Here is a 17,670-nt window from a genome sequence, read left to right as displayed (position 1 = left end):
TTTTATCACATCATCAGTCAGGTTTTAGAAAACAACACAGCACAATTACAGCTGCTATTAAAAGTGGTGAATGACATTATTGAATCACTGGACTGCAAAAGGTGTTGTGCAGCTCTTTAAATGGATTTATCCAAGGTTTTTGACACAGTTGACCACGTCACCCTGAAGGACAGACTCTGCAATATTATCTTGGCATGCGGTATTGGTGCAGTGTCATTATTCAGACGTTGCGTTGGTCCGACTCACCCCATTACTAATCCTATTCCTAACCTAACCTAACCGCACCGCATGTCGGAATTATGGGCAGTCCCCACAGGAACTTGATTTGCTAATTACTTATCACCAGGAATAGTGTATATGCAATGAATGTGGGGACTAGACTATGTCATTCAAATTTTCTCTTTCCACAAATGAGTCTTGAAAATGTGGTTCGTCTTATAATCGTTGTATATTCGGGACAATACGGATTTGTGTACGCAAGTTTTCTAGTCAGACAGCATGGACATGCATTGTAGATCTGGCTGAGTCAGGGAATTGTTATTAGACCACATATTCTGACTGGTATCTACTGTAAGCATATGCAGCCATATACTCATCAAGTAGACCGAGTTTATAGATTGTTGACAGTAGTCAACAAAGAATATTGTATATACTAAGACACCCGTTGCTTACATCAGGCTGTATGGTCAGTCTTTGCATGTTTATACCCTGCTGTAGTTTTTAAACTAAACTGGAAAATAAACAAAAACGTGTTTCACCTCCCTTTAAAAATATTATGTAGCCTATGGCAAAACATTCTGTACATATTTTCAAATTGTTTGCAATGCATGGGTGTCATGGACATGCACGACTAGTGCACGCTAAACTTGTACTTGTACCCTAGAGTGAGATAAATCAATAAAGTATTGAGTACACAACTCAAGTTATAGACTAGTTTTTACAAATGCTTCTGTGGAATCTCTCATAATTTACCACACTTCCAAGCATTGCAAACAAACAGTGTACTCATTGGAGCTTCACCAGAGTGTCTCTAGAAACCACATAAGACAGTGTTTTCCAAAAATGTTTTAGTTCAATACTAAAAAGATAAATTCTGCCCAGGACCGTAATGCAGGTTTAGAATGGCCCAACCATCCTGCTTTTAGAGATGGTTCAGACTGTCTTTTGGTAATGATATTGCACACATACCGAAAGCATATTTTCTCCATTACCAGTTTCTATGTTGCATGTCAAGGCCTGCAGCTACAGTACGTGTTGTACTCTTCCTCTCAGATAGAGTGCAGAGTTCAACCTTTGGATTGTTAACAGCATTTCCTTTCAAGAGTGGGAAGCGTGAGTGAAGGACACCAGAAATAAAGACACCGTGACGCAGACAAGTTAGAGACAAGTGCTTATAAATGGTAAATGGTGCATTTATATAGCACCTTTGCAAGGCGCTTTACATAGATTGTGCATTACATTCACCCATTCACACACACAATTATACACTGATGGCGGCGGAAACCATGCAAGGCACCAACCAGCACATCAGGAGCAATTAGGGGTTCAGTGACTTGCTCAAGGACACTTCGACACTAACTCTGGGGAAGCCTTGGTTCGAACTGGCAACCTAGCGGTTACGATCCAGCCACTGTACCCCTGAGCCACCCCCGCCCGATTCATCTTACATACATTCAATCTTATAAAATGTATTGTTCACACATGACACGCACGCGCGCTATATATCGAACTATAAAGACCTTACGCACGCACGCACGCATGCACACATGCACACATGCACACATGCACGCACACATATTCATGAATCATATAATAACCTTCCTCAGAGGAGTTTGATTGATCATGTTAATTTACGATTGCCGAACACAGGATGAACAGCTTTTTGGTATAACATGACTTTCTCCTTCACCTTGTGTTATCCTACTTGTAAGGCCAATTTCTCCTTCACCTTGTGTTATCCTACTTGTAAGGCCAGTTTCTCCTTCACCTTGTGTTATCCTACTTGTAAGGCCAGTTTCTCAAATCATTCCTGCACAATCACGTGTACCCAATCAAGTCCGTGTTTGCTTTTTCCGTCAATGCGCTTATGAATTAAAAGTACCAGAAGGTCAGAGTGCTATCGCTCTATTTCTTTCTTATAGTAAATATTAAATAAGTAACGACAGATTGAGAGAGTACAGGAAAACTCCGAAAACACACACATCGACATACACACAGTATATAAAACACACACATCGACATACACACAGTATATGAAAACACACACATCGACATACACACAGTATATGAAAACACACACATCGACATACACACAGTATATGAAAACACACACATCGACATACACACAGTATATGTGGGTAAAGTCAATTGAAAGAACAAGTCCAGACTTGCTATTAGTCTGCTGACACATAATGAAATCCTGATGTTGACCCTGGGTGTGGAAACTCTGTGCAATAGCAGAGTGGTCGATGGCTCCGGCCTTGTCGGATTTCAACTGAGGCCTCGAAAAGCAATAGTGAAATCATTCATGGTCGAGAGCATATAAATTCAGGTCATAAATCCAACTTTGTAGAAACAGTGATGCTATCCCACAAGCTTATGGGAACAAACCAGACATCAGGAAACCCATCTCCCGCAGACTGCTGTAGACTGGCAGAAAACACGATGCTGTCTCTGCGTCTAATAACGCCACGACCGCTAACCGCACGACCTGATCGGTCCAGTGGGTTGGATCAGTTTTTTTGATTATCTGCGGACACACACACACACACACACACACACACACACACACACACACACACACACACACACACACACACACACACACACACACACACACACACACACACAGGGCTCTTCTAGACTACTGAAGAGAAAGATAAATAAATAAAAAGCCATCTGTAACACCTTGTAGATGACTGAAACCGCTGAAACTGAGCCAACATGTCCAGCCCATGCTATATGCACCACCACACTTTAAAGGATCATAATTGTGGTCTGACTCTGGAGTATACTGTATGCTGTGCATTTTTGCTGACCATGACCCACAATATATTGTGTTTGTTTGATTTAGATTTCTACAGCTTCTTCTCAAACAGTCCATTGCCCGGGTGACTGGGGTCAGGAATTAATTAGTTGGATGTTTTCCATTCATTTCCCCCCCAAAAATATAAAATGTCTGTGACTTATCAAGCACACATTATTCCACCTCATACAGCTGAGGAAGTCAGTTAGGAAGCTATACAGATGCACCATGGGAAGTGTCCTGACCGGCTGCAACACAGCGTGGTATTGCAACTGCACCAAATGTGGCTGGCAGAGGCTGCAGTGGGTGGTTGCAGTCAGCCCGTTGGATCACGGAGCCCGTTGGATCACAGAGGCTGCAGTGGGTGGTTGCAGTCAGCCCGTTGGATCACGGGTGGTGCCTAACCTGAGCTCCAGAGGCTGCAGTGGGTGGTTGCAGTCAGCCCGTTGGATCACGGGTGGTGCCTAACCTGAGCTCCAGAGGCTGCAGTGGGTGGTTGCAGTCAGCCCGTTGGATCACGGAGCCCGTTGGATCACAGAGGCTGCAGTGGGTGGTTGCAGTCAGCCCGTTGGATCACGGAGCCCGTTGGATCACAGAGGCTGCAGTGGGTGGTTGCAGTCAGCCCGTTGGATCACGGAGCCCGTTGGATCACGGAGGCTGCAGTGGGTGGTTGCAGTCAGCCCGTTGGATCACGGAGCCCGTTGGATCACGGAGGCTGCAGTGGGTGGTTGCAGTCAGCCCGTTGGATCACGGGTGGTGCCTAACCTGAGCTCCAGAGGCTGCAGTGGGTGGTTGCAGTCAGCCCGTTGGATCACGGGTGGGGCCTAACCTGAGCTCCCTGTATAGCCTACCGTGAGGTGTATGACAAAGGCCAGCAAATTCATTAAATTCATGAGCTGTGACCTCTAACCACTGCCCCGCTCCATCATTAATTGAAGTGGCCTCTCCCACTCCTCCCCCCCCTACTGTTTGACCCCTCTGTATTACTGTGCCACTTTTCAATTTAGCACTGTGACAACATCACCTTTATCAAGCATGATGTGCTTGTTCATTAGTATAATGATATTTTACAATCACCGCTTCGTATGTTTTAGTAGTATATTGTCACTGCTAACTTCCATTCATTATTCTTATTTGGATCATTGTCTTCTGTTTCAATGTGTTTATTGTGTTGTGTACTGAGAGGTATGGGAGCAAAGAATACGACTGCCATTCACAACGTGTATGTGATTAATACAACTTGAACCATGAACATTGTATTAACTAACATTCACTCAGTTGGTAAGTTTGGTAGCATTTTAATGACATTTTACAAATCATAAACATCCGAAACCTCTGAAAATTATTATTATTATTATTATTATTGTAGATCTGCTTTTTTGCTGAAAGTTCACCGGATGTCCATCCTTTATTGTCGAATGTCAGTCTAGACGTCTACTCTATAATGACGTGTCGAGAATAGGCATGCTAGGGCTCATGTGGTTAAATCACGCTATTGACAGTCATCCGCTATACACGAAGAGGAAGATGATGAAAAGGCCCTGACAAGTAGGAGCCTGTGCCTCGATGACAGTGAGGCTTGTTGTTCTTGGTTGACGATGGAGATTGGATTGATTGATCTCACCTCAGAGCCAGGCCATTTATCTTGCTCCCTCATATCTGATCTATGGCTGTCAAGTGGAGATGGGCCCTTTAGAGGAATAGCTCCGAGACCGAGGAAAGAAGCATCTACACAAGGCCAAGACCCTGTTCCTTAGTGACCGGTAATAGTCTGCATTTCTATAGCGCATTTTTCAAAAGCGCTTTACAATGTACATTCACCCATTTAGACATTCACACACCGCCGTCGGATGCACCCATGCAAGACGCCAACCTTCTGTGTGAAGTGACTTTTACGCGCATTAGAACGGCAGGTTCATGGACACAGAAGCCCTGCGAAGCGCACGGCACATTAGCCAATTTCCTTTCAATGACCATTACGGCCAACTGGGCCATTGATACTGCATGCAAAGTGAAGCCTTTCCCCAGTGAAAATGGAAGCACAATGTATAATGGTGGGTGTTGGCTTACAGATGCCAGAATCATAATCATATATTTTGGGTTTAAAGTTTGTCACTAAAAATCACTTAGTATAAAACACAGGGTTAGGGTGTGGGAATGGATTTTTTTTTCTTGTGTGTGACTGCAAAGGAGTGTATTCACATTCATATGTGAATATACAATCCTTTGCAGTTACACACTATAACCCTTGATGTATATTATACATCAAGGGATATAGTGAAAATATGACGGCCTGTGTCACCAAAGACATGGTTAGAGGGTTGGGGGTCTGTCCAGGTTGGGACTTGCATGGAAACATGTTCCTTAGTCTTTCCATTTGCGTTTTGATACAGCAGTGTTGGTGCACACTCCGCACCCAACAAAAACAACAAACAAAAACATTGGCGAATCATGTTCATGTTTTCTGGAGTTGCCCTTCTGTGGTTCCATTTTGGAGAAGTGTCCACAGTGTCCTGGAAGCAGTTTTTGGTGTTGACATTCCTTTTGATTTTAAAACCATGTATCTTGCAGATCTGGAAGGACTTAAATTTGCAAAGCAGGATCAGTATCTACTGAGGGTATTGCTGGTGGCATCCAAAAAAGCCTTAACAAAAAAGTGGCTTACGAATGTTATACCAAATATAAATGAATGGATTGATTTAATCTATAGTATATTTATTATGGAGAGAATTACATTCAGCTTTAGAGGTCAAGTTGAAGTCTTCACAGATAACTGGTTTAGATGGATTACTCATGTTTCTACCATAAGACCTGATTTTGTATAAATTCAGTTAAACCTGTTTAACCTGTATATGCACCTGTTTGAGGTACTTATGTATTATGATCATCAATAGAGAAGAGAGGCAGATATCTCCCCTTGTGTGTATTGTACGTATATTGTCTTGTTTTGTTTTGTTTTCGGTTGTATGTATTGTCAATTGTCAGTCGTTTCGTTTACATGTATGTTTGATTAAAATTCAATAAAACGTAAATTGAAAAAACAAAAAAACAACAAACAATAATTCCAGGGCAGAATTAGGGCAATACCCACTCATAAAAAATAAAGAAGAGAGCACTTAAATGTCATAATCACCTAAAACAAAGCTACCCAGACACGCTCCATAACAGCCCTCAATCATAGAGAAAATCTACAGGGATGCCACCTTAGTCAGCTTGTCCAGGGACTATGGGCTCCATCTTGCGCCACCCTTATCCCTAAACTAATGTGCCATTTTTTACTATTTTAAAAAACATTTTAAAATAGTTCAACTAGCCGATCTACATCGAGACATTGTGAGCTTGTAGATCGGCTATTTTAACTATTTTAAAAGGTTTTTAAAATAGTAAAAAATTGCAAATTAGTTTAGGGATAAGGGTTAAGGGGTGGCGCAAGATATAGCCCTACAGTATATGCACAAACGCAAGCACAACCACCAGACAGAAAACCCATTGGAATTAACCAGATTATAAGAAAACAAAAAGAAAGCTACCTGACATACTGGAAAGAGACTACCCTAAACCTAAACAAAATGGAATGCTAACTATCACTAAAAAGAGAATATACATTGGCTGAAATGAATACCTGAGCACGGTAAACGACCCAAAACGTAGGAAAGCCTTGACTAGGTACAGACTCAGTGAACACAGCCTTGCAATAGAGGACACAGACAGACCCCAACCCCAAGGGAAGACAGACACTGTCCCACTGAAGACAAAATGTGGTAGAAACAGAGCTACACTTTCTAACCACCTTCCCACTATACCAAGACATCAGAGACACATACTTCCCACAGATTACACACACTCAGTGAGTTTGAAACTATGTCCAACGACAAAAAACTCCCATACCTATTGGGAGAAAGATAATTATGGTTAGCCAATGGAATACAACCACCCTAAGGACTATTATCTGTACCAAGTAGACCGCTAGACCTACTGCATTTGTTTAGAAAATGTAAGCTTTATACCCTGTATAACACGTACAGTATATAACAACACAATGTGACATAGCTCTGTTTACAAAATGCTGTACCCCCTCCAACTGTATATACTTTACTTTCCCCATTTTCAACTGTTTTCATTATATTTTGACACTTGCTTTTTATGTTTTCTCATGCCAATAAAGCTCCTTTGAATTGAAAATTGAAAATTGCCTGCCCGATGGCATCAGTGAACATTAACAAGTTGGGCCTCCGTCGGCTGGTGACTGTCTTTGATGACCCGCTCAACCTTGGCTATGCACTGCTTGTTGTAAATGTCCTGGAGGAAGGGAAGCTCGTCGTGCTGGGCCACGCGACACTTTGTAGTGTTATGCAGTTGAGAGGGCAGTGCAGTTCCTATACCTGCGGTAATGCAGCTCGTCAGGATGCTCTCCGTGGTGCTGTTGTAGAATGTTTTGCGGGGTGTGGCGGTTCATGCTGACGCAGTACAGGCATTATGGAGCCTTTGTCATCACGTGCGTGGCGTGTGTGGCCCAATTAAGGTCCGACTCTTCAGTGATGTGTACTGTATGTCAAGGAATTCACAGTTTTTCCTGAATGATAGAGCACGTTACTCTCAAATTGAAATTGAGTTCTGTCAGAGTAGCAGACAGGATAAAACTATGAACTTTTCTTCTTGTCTTGTGTCTTGTGTGGACAAAGAAACTTTACCCATGTTGTTTCAACTGAGGGGGAGCAGATAATACAAATAATTTTTTTTTTTTTCTTGAACTATTCCTTTAAAGATTTCCTCAGCACAATTGCAGCTGAGCGCAGTCCCTCTCATTTGGAAGGCTGTGCGCGCTGATCCTTCTGACCGTGTCTTCCACTACCTGGGCCATTTCTAAGCCACTGATGATAATCCTCAAGGGGGCCTCATTAAGTCTTTGCTCCAATTAAGCCGCGCTCATTTTGCTGCAGCACAATCCCTCTGTAGCGCTGTGCACAAATCCTCCAACACTGGATTACTCTGAGCAGTGGGTGGGTTGTAAAACAGCAGCTATGTTGGTGGGACAGTGGGAAGACACATGCATGGTTTGCTGCCAACAGCCACTCCTTGTATTGTTTCTTTGGAGGGTTTGGGTTAATGAGATTTGGGTTCAAACAACGGCACCATATCCACCATATACTGGCTCACCAAAGGAAGACTTTCTGCTTTTGTGTGACAGTTGGGCTTAGGTTAATTAATTTTATTTTGAAAGAAACTGCTGCAGTATGCCATTACAATGCTTTCCTACTGTATGCTTGAAAACTCACAGTAAATATGTAATAATGTTGCATCATGTTCAAGTTTATTGGCCATACTACTGTATGGCAAAAGGTATACTTTATAGGTTCACGACACAATAAAAGTAGCTACTTCAACACATATTTATATGTCCCAATAATTTATACTGTATTGCATTTGTTTTAGGGAAACAGGCGAACCAGCATGAAGCACATTTAATGGCATGGCAGATAAGGGTAGCAACAGACTTTTGGTGTTTCCACGCAGAAGGGTGGAGTAGATTGAATATATTATATGTGTTGCAGGTGGATTCAATTATGACCAATCAAAATCACTTTTATTTACAATGCACTGTGCTCAGCCCAACGTGTACTGATAATATTCATAGTGTTGTGAAAGAAAAGCCCTGGAAACTTCCCAAGATCAAACTGATGTCCTTGTGCGGGAGGTGCAGAGTCATCACAAAATTCTACAGCACCTCAGACCGGCAAGAGCAGATGATGTAAAATTATCTTGGGAGGAAATATGAAACAAAGTTAATACACCTGCTCATTTCACAAGACTCTTTTTGATACAGAGACAGTCATGGCGGCAAGACAAACTGTTCAGGAGAGGAGAAAACTCTTTTTTAAATATATATATTATTTTTATCCAAAATGAGTTCATAGCACAGGCAGACTCGTCACATACTAGAGCATGTCTGAAATAATTGTCAGAGCTGAAATCGATAAATATGAAATAAATGCTTACACATGTAACACCTTAGTGACCTTACACATTACACCTAGCTACATGTGTAGCTAGGTGTAATGTTAGAGCCCACAGAAGTGAACCTTTTAACCTATTTTCTCAACTCTAAGCCATATCTCCTAAACTGGTGGGTCAAACTGAACAACCAATATGTCAATTTGAAGCTATTGATTCCCTGCTTTCATATGACATGAAAAAGCGAAAATTAAAAACAATTCAATGACTTAGCCTCGATCAGAAACGTTCACAAATTATATTCACAAAATAAACTAGACAGACAGACAGACAGACAGACAGACAGACAGACACTGCAGCAATAAGATATGATGTGTTTAATAATAACTGTCAATATAATTAAAGTATAAGTCAAGTATGTCAATAGAATTAAGGTATAAGGCTAAAAAACAGCTTATTCATAGGGTAATTTTTGTAACGTAATGAAAGTGATAATTCGGACACCCCTCTTCCATTGCAATAGTTCAGTCCAAATGTGATGTGCTTCTTGCCAGATTGGATGCAGGTGGCCATGCATGTAAGTGAAAAGAGAGTTAAGGTTATAAAAAAGAGATTTTAACTAAAATGTGTGCATTCAAATTTGAAGTAATACCAGAAATGCTAAGGACGTTTAGCATGTTACGGAAAACCCTACAGTTATATGTATGTGCAAACATCACAAGCACTATAGCATTGAGCTTGCAATATGAAATTCACTCCCGCCTCTTGTTGGTTTATGTTTGTAAGGCTACATTTATTGTACACTTGATTTGTCCCTTTTAAAAGTAGTTATAATTTTGGGGGTAAATCTATTAATTAAAGTGCTAGTACATATTTCAGCAGTAAACAGAAGGTAGATGATTTAATGGGCTGAAACTACCATATGTGAATGTATGAGAACATATTGCTAAATATATTGGACCCACTTCTTGTTAATCATGTGCTACTGCAGCCAGCTTCATGTCTCGATATGGAGGTGCAAGAAAGCACATCAACCTCAAAATATTAGTTAAGCACAATATAAAACCAACATCTGTGGCAGCCTTATAGCTCTCATTAAACGAAAGCAGTATTGCATATGACCATTTCTTCTTTTTTTTCCCAACAAACACAGATGTTGTGTACATATGGATTGATTGCCACCACTAAAACTAAAGAAAGTTGAAGCTCATGCGCTCTTGAGTTGCTGGTATAAATGCTGTTCCCATGCTGAGTGAAATGATGGGTTAATGAGGCATTTCTTGGCAGCCATTTGGCGAGAAAAATGATCAAGTCGACCAGGCAGTGAAGGAAGATGGTGTGCATATGTCAGGAGGCTTCTTTTCTCCTCGCTCCCCCTTTCTAATGCTCCTGGGACTGACATATCAAGGATGTCTGTGGCTCCACATTGTGAGCTCACTGGCCATGTCCATTAACCAGTGGTGGGAAGTGACTAAGTATATAATACTCAAGTACTGCACTGCAAGATTTAGATTATTACAAAAGAAACATTAATGAATTAAGCCCTATTTTATATTTAGTTTATTGAAAAAAATAGCAGGTCTACAAGCTCACAACATGCCATGATGTGACCGTGTTGCGCTTGTATCAGCTGTTTTATTAAAAAGACTGAAAGATTTTAACATTTTGAAAAAGATATTTCTGCGTATAGTGGTATTGGTACTTGTACTTATTACTAGCCAATTTGAGTACTTCTTCCACCACTGCCATTAACCATTTAAAGCATTAGGTGGCTGGGGTAACGACAGGACTCTATACTGGGATCACTAATATTTCCCTGTGTGCCAAATCTTGTCGCTGAAAATAGCCGATTTACAAGCTCAGCATGTCACAAATACAACGTGTTCGTGAGCTCGTAGATCTGCCCTTTCCGCTGAATGGTCATGCCTGAATAGGCATAATATGGTTCCTGTCAAGGTTTATATTTAGATTGTTTTCCCCCTTGTTTCAGAACATGACCTTGGTGTAGACAACCTGTGTAAGCAGTTCTGGGAGGACTTCTCCATCAAGACTTCAAGTGTCAGTATCCATAAGACCAGCAGGTATGTCACAGGCTCACAGCTCTCAAGTTTTTCTTCAGAGAAATGGAGACAGTAAATATAAATGAAATAATTGTTATTATCCATAACTTCTACATCCACCCTGGACTCCCACACACACACACACACACACACACACACACACACACACGCGCGCATTTTTATTTAGCAAAATACCCTGTCTATTGTATTAAAATCCTCTAGTACAGCTGAGCTCCATGCACCAATGCAGGGCCCTATTGTATATAGTCTATTGTATTAAAATCCTCTAGTACAGCTGAGCTCCATGCACCAATGCAGGGCCCTATTGTATATAGTCTATTGTATTAAAATCCTCTAGTACAGCTGAGCTCCATGCACCAATGCAGGGCCCTATTGTATATAGTGCTGTGTAAAACAGTGTGGAATAATAGATGATTCATGTCATATTCTACTCACCTGTCATGAGTCTCTACGTGGCTTTATTTATTTTTATTTATTTTTGTACTTGCCAAGTATAACTTGTTCATTGCTCACAATCACAGTATGCTCTGTTCCTGTTCTCATGCCCCAAACTTGAGCCCAGTTGGTAACGGTTGTCAACCTTTTCAGGCTGTGACCCACCAAAAGAATCACATTTGAACTGGGGACCCCCCACCCTGAATCCCTGATAAACAATTGGAATGTAATTGAAAGGAGTTGAGACATTCAATTTTGACTCGGTTCCACAGATAAATACTGTGAAAAGAAAAGAGCAGAGCTACTCTGCAACAACTCATGTTGCGAGGTGTTGTGAGCTTGTATATCGTCTATTTTCATTTGTTGAGTGGTGCTAGCCGCTCCAACACTTGTGCCTATGTGTGTAGCATTAGTCTATTAGTCTATTCCAGCTCGGTTACTGTGTCTATGGTTACTCTGTCATTTCAGTACCTCAGGCTCATCTCCTTGTCTATATTAACCCCTGCATCAAAGGCATCGCTCACAATGGGGCATCAACTATTATGAATAGTTCAATAGCAAAATATTTCAAGACACGTTTTGGGATTCTTTATTTTTCAGGCTCAGGGTGTATAAAGACCTTGAAAGGACTCGAAAATGTTGCTTTGAGATTTTCCGTTAAACAGTGGCTACTATAAAGTAAGACGTATAGTATATTGATTTAAATTGAGTTTACTTTGAACACTGGCCTCTATATTCCTCCACATGGCCTTGAGGCATCAAAGTGAACATTTCTTACCAAAGGGCAGAGATGAAAGACACAGTATGGCTGTGTACAGATCTCCCTCCCTACACCCATCATGGTGCACTAGTGGTTATTACATTCTGTAGTGGTGTTGGAATATACAGTATAGTGATGATGCATGGTGAAAAGTATAGGGTATAACCGATGGTCACAATCACAAATATAATGCACTATCGATAATCTACTGCATGTAATGTGTGTGTGGGGGCGCGCAACCAACCCAACATAACATGCACAATAATGGCCTGATTTCAAATGCCAACGCCGCCTTGTTAAACAGTCCTCCTGGCCAAGCCTAATGGATGACTGGTTACTCTTTTCTCTCATCCATTCCCCTTTCTTGTCACGTTTTCAATATATGCACCTGGGAGGACGTGGCAGCGAAGATTGGGGACTGTTTGGAAATTAATGTGATCACGTCAGCAGGAAGCGACTGCAGCCGAACGGCATGAGGAAAGAAAAATGTCTCTCTCTCTCTCTCTCTCTCTCTCTGTCTTCCCTCTCCACCACCTCCTCATCCCCCTAATGCCGTGAGGCATAACACAATTAGACTTTAGATCGTTTTCCCTCTCTGTCTCTGTCTCTCTCTCCGTCGCCCGCTATGTATGTCTCTCTCTCTCTCTCTCTCTCTCTCTCTCTCTCTCTCTCTCTCTCTCTCTCTCTCTCTCTCCTTTGCTGTGTCTCTCTACCAATCTGATTTCTGCTCTTTGCAGGCTCATCTCTTTCATCTGCTTTATTCGTCTGGCATTGTCATAATGTAGCAGACCTTCTGAGTGCTCTCACATATCACTGGTACAGCTTATCAGTGAAGTGGTGCTGTTGCAAATTGGGCCCCCTAATTTAGTCTCTCATGACTTTCACTCTCAGGATTACATTTTGAAGGGGTGAAATTATGAGGAGAAGAAGAGAGACATTGTTTGGGCAGAATAACATATACACTTAGTGTGTTTTGGAACATGTAGCTTAGGTCTCACAACTGGAAAAGGTAAAAGGTGAATCCCGCAGAATGTCAAAGGAGGCATGCCATCATGCCAGTCTGCCCCCTCTCCAGTGGCTTTCAGAGACAGACAGCGGGCAAAAGATAGCATTATCTCACACAGACAGTCCAAACTTCCAAAGGGACAGAGTGAGACAATGATATTCTGTACACTAGTTGAGACAGCACATATTCAACATTCAAGTCTGTGTCTAAACAGTGAGAATTGGAAATGGTTTTCAGATTAATTTGACACACAGCATCCCAACTTGAAGCAGAAGGACTGCAGACGTGAAACTGTGAATTGCAGTGATACATATCTGTGACCTCATATCTCACTGCTTCTTAGTTGTTTGGACATTGTGTATCTCACCTGGTGAGTAGAGAACAACAAGAAGAGAGGATGGACCCAAATGCAGATGGCATATCGTTGCTGTCGGTATTCACTAATCAGGCAATTACACCCTAATTTAACACTTATACTGCCCATCGTCAGTTGGAACCAGTAAATAGACCCTGGGAAAATTATAATAAGAAAGAACAATAAACAAGAATGTGTAAAGAGATGTCTTTAATAGTGCAGTTACATTGGTGAACCTCAGTTTGATACAGTATTTCACCTTTAGGCTGACCTCCATCAAGGGCCACGGTTGTCATCAAATGCTGACATTTCACAGGTTGGCACTGACAAACTAGCTGCAGCTGTCTGTAACGTTGCCTATTCAATTGTGTTTTAGGCATCACTCAACTGATGTGCGATTTAAAAAAAAACATTAAGCTTCGGCCAGGTTTTATCGGAACCAATGGGAAGGCATGATTAAGCCATTAAGACCACATCTGCCGGCCTAATTTCTTTTTAATTTGCGGAGAACTCTGCTGTATATTGCTACAGTGGATGTGACGTTTTAATTAAGTAAGGGCTGTAAAAAATGATTACCACGACGGTGCAAGGGGCTGCTGCTCATATCACTCAGAAGAAGGGAATCCAATGGGCCCCATTATGGCAAGCGATTCCAAATGAGCTGACCATTGACTGCTCCTGCTCTATTCACTGCCATAACTAAAGTAGCACATGGGAAGAGCTAATGGGGTTGGTAGAGTGGTTATGAAATTCAGATGATTCCACACACGTTGAGTATTGCTCTTTTTATACCGGTACAATCTCATAATCTTTAACGGAGTCCCCTCACATTATACTGGGGCTGAGATTATTACATCATGTACGATTGTACGTTTAAATCTATTTAAAAGTGTGTGGCTTTTCCGATGGTAAATCCCTCTTGAGCTTTTTTTTTTTGTATTAATACTGTGTATACTGCCTTTGGCATAAACAGTGAGAATTGGAAATGGAAGCCAGTGGCTTTCAGATTAATTTGACACACGGAATCCCGACTTGAAGCGGGGGGACTGCAGACGGCAAACTGATGGCAGCGATAAATATATGTGAGCTTTAGTGCTCACTGCTGAACAATTCCTAGTTGTGTGGACATTGTGTACAGTAGGCCTATCTCTCTTGGTGAGAGGAGAACAACAAGAAGAGGATGGACCTAAACGCAGATGACATATCGTTGCTCTTGGGTGGAAACCTTGTATGTGTGTGGTAGATTGGATTGGTGAAATGACAGGGTGAGAAGAGGATGGAGACTCGGTTCAAAGTGTACCATGGTTTATTACAGGGGTTCTCAACGTTTTTGGCCGGGGACCCCCGAAAATGCTTTGGCAACGTCTCGGGACCCCCGCCCCGCCCCCTCCCGACCCCCAATATAAATTGACTGCTACAATAACCTAAAACCATTTTGGGCGGGAACCCCTTTTGGTGTTTTAAGCATTGTTATAATTTAGCTATTTAAAAATAGCAGATCTACAAGCTCATAGCGCGCCACCGAGTGGCGCGCTATGAGCTTGTAGGTCTGCTATTTTTGAAAAATCGTGAAAATAAAATTTTAAAAAAAATGTTTTTTTTTTTTTTTTTTTTATAATTTGGGGACCCCCTAAAATAATTTGGCGACCCCCCGAGGGGTCGCGACCCACGGGTTGAGAACCCCTGGTTTATTACATAAAGATGCAGAAATAGTGGGAGAGAGGGTGCGGTGTGGGGATCAGGGAAGAGAGGGAATGGGATAACAGGGCGTGCGGTTCAGTTCTTTAACTTCACATTTATATTGGGACATAATGGGTGTCTGTTTGTGTGACACTCGCTCTATGATGAACTGGGACATTAATTTACAAATAAAACATAAAACAATTCAAATATGGAGATATGAGGTTTCTTCCTGATGGCCACAATATGCAGACCAGGTGCAGTTCAATAGGTTGAATCAATAACATATCAATAAACAGGAGCTAATGAGGCGTATAGATACTTGAGGCAGGGAAGGGTCGAAAATCAGCAGAAGCAGTCCAACCAAAGGCAAAGACATTCAAAAAGAGCAGGCAACAATCTGAAACCGAGAGACAAAAGTCAAAAGGGGCCAAAGACACACGTAAGGCAAGCAGAACAGGTTCCTAAGATGGGACACTATAGAACCATGGAAGAAAAAAAGAAAATGAGACAGGACTCAGCTGACTAGGAACACAGAATGGGGACTGGGGCTAGAGAGCTAAGATGTGAGACACACGGAACGAACGCTAACAATCTGGTGGGAAACAGAAATACGTAAATGGATTCCTTTATATAACAGGGAGTCGATTGGGGAGAGAGCAGCAGGTATAGCCAGAGGGTCGAGACTGAGACAGATGTGGCAGAAAAGGATAGACGGAGACAAATTGTGACTGTAAGAGACAGAATGAGAGAGAGAGAGAGAGAGAGACAGATGTGACACGAAAGGAGAGACAGAGACAGATCGTCACAGTAAGGGACAGAGACGGAGACAGACAGATGTGGCAGGAAAGGATAGACGGAGACAAATTGTGACCGTAAGAGACAGAATGAGAGAGAGAGAGAGAGAGAGAGAGAGACAGATGTGACACGAAAGGAGAGACAGAGACAGATCGTCACAGTAAGGGACAGAGACGGAGACAGACAGATGTGGCAGGAAAGGAGACAGATCTTGACAGTAAGAGACTGAGAGACAGATGGGGCACAAAAGCAGAGCCAGAGACTATAGTGTGACAGTGTGCCCATATCATGCCACATGCAGAGGTGATAATAAACACATCTGATGATGAATTCAATTCGGTTTCATTTTCCATTGATGGGTTACATTTTAAGTCAGAAAATGATATTTACAATAAAAGAGAGCCTCCTGAGCATTTACATGCATATGAATAGCTCTGTGCCAGTGTGAAATAGCCACCATTTTAGCAGCTCAGTGGCTTGCCTCACGTTGACAGATGATTGGAGACTGCGCCTACCGTTACGTTTGGGATCTTCTAAATTATAGTTACAGTGGTGAGAACAGTCTGTAAGGCCCACTGCTTTGGAAACCAATCATGTCACCTCCCCTATAGGAAGAACCACCCCAAAGACTTTGGATTAGTTCTGCATTTTTGTATTTACAGTATTTACACCCAGGCCAGTTTTAACGACAAAAGCTGTGATATTGTACTGTGTAGTAGTGTATTGTACTCTATTAGGCAAAGCATTTCGAGCAGTGGTTCCTAAAGTCAGGTCCGGGGACCCCCAGGCATCCTTGAGAAGGTTCCAGGGGTCCCCAGCTAAATTGGTTCATCTAGAATCAAAATCACTTGAAACCTACATACACATTTGAAAACAGACGATCTTGATAGATCACCTATTTAACATCTTGATGATGATGATGATGATGATGATGATGATGATAATAATAATAATTCATAATAATAGAAAATGTTTTGTGTATTTTTTTTTTCAAGTTTTAACAATCCCTGGCACAAAGCATTTTCAAATGTATGTGTAGGTCCTTGAGACTGACTTGAGTCTACTTGGGGGTTAACAGAGCAGACAGGGATGAACCTGCCAGCTTCCATGTGGGAATACAGCTGTACTGCGTGGCTACGCAGCCAGACGGTTGCATGCTCAGCATAAAGTCATCCATGGAAAGGGGATGAGTTGAACTTCTATCTACAGTATAGTACTGTAGTAGCTATAAACTCTTACTCTAAATTCCCCAAGCACTTACATCCTGAGGTCCCTATTTTGGACACAAGAATACAATTAAATATGATTTTTTATTTCTGAAATAGGGTGAGATAAGTGGTTTTCATGAAGTGAACTGTACCCCTTTATACCCCTTGTCAATTTATCCTGTCAATTTATCTGCTACAATTTTCGGTTCACCTAGACCTTGAATGAAAAGAATATCTGACATAATTCATCGAGTCAAGAAGAAGTAGAAGAAGAAAGCAGCAGGGAAAATGGAGTGGTGGGATATCACTGCTGAGCCTACAATTATGATCTGCAGGAGGATTTTAGGATGTCTTTGCAAAAGGCTGTTCT

At 41.7% G+C, this 17,670-nt stretch overlaps 1 protein-coding gene across 3 annotated transcripts in view; it reads left to right on the top strand.

Moving 5' to 3' along the window:
* Positions 1-17,670, top strand: part of lingo2 (leucine rich repeat and Ig domain containing 2) — a 540,448-nt gene that overhangs the window by 319,633 nt on the left and 203,145 nt on the right. For 2 of the 3 annotated variants that reach the window (XM_079499246.1, XM_079499245.1), the window contains exon 5: positions 10,968-11,058. The gene's annotated coding sequence lies outside the window, so the exon portion shown is untranslated. Of the gene's footprint in view, positions 1-9,509; positions 9,555-10,967; positions 11,059-17,670 lie in introns of those variants that run through there. The other variant, XM_079499247.1, reaches the window with a different exon arrangement.

The sequence above is a fragment of the Electrona antarctica genome, assembly GCF_951216825.1.
Source record: "Electrona antarctica genome assembly, chromosome: 1".
NCBI lineage: Eukaryota > Metazoa > Chordata > Actinopteri > Myctophiformes > Myctophidae > Electrona > Electrona antarctica.
This window is presented reverse-complemented; position numbering and strand designations above follow the sequence as displayed.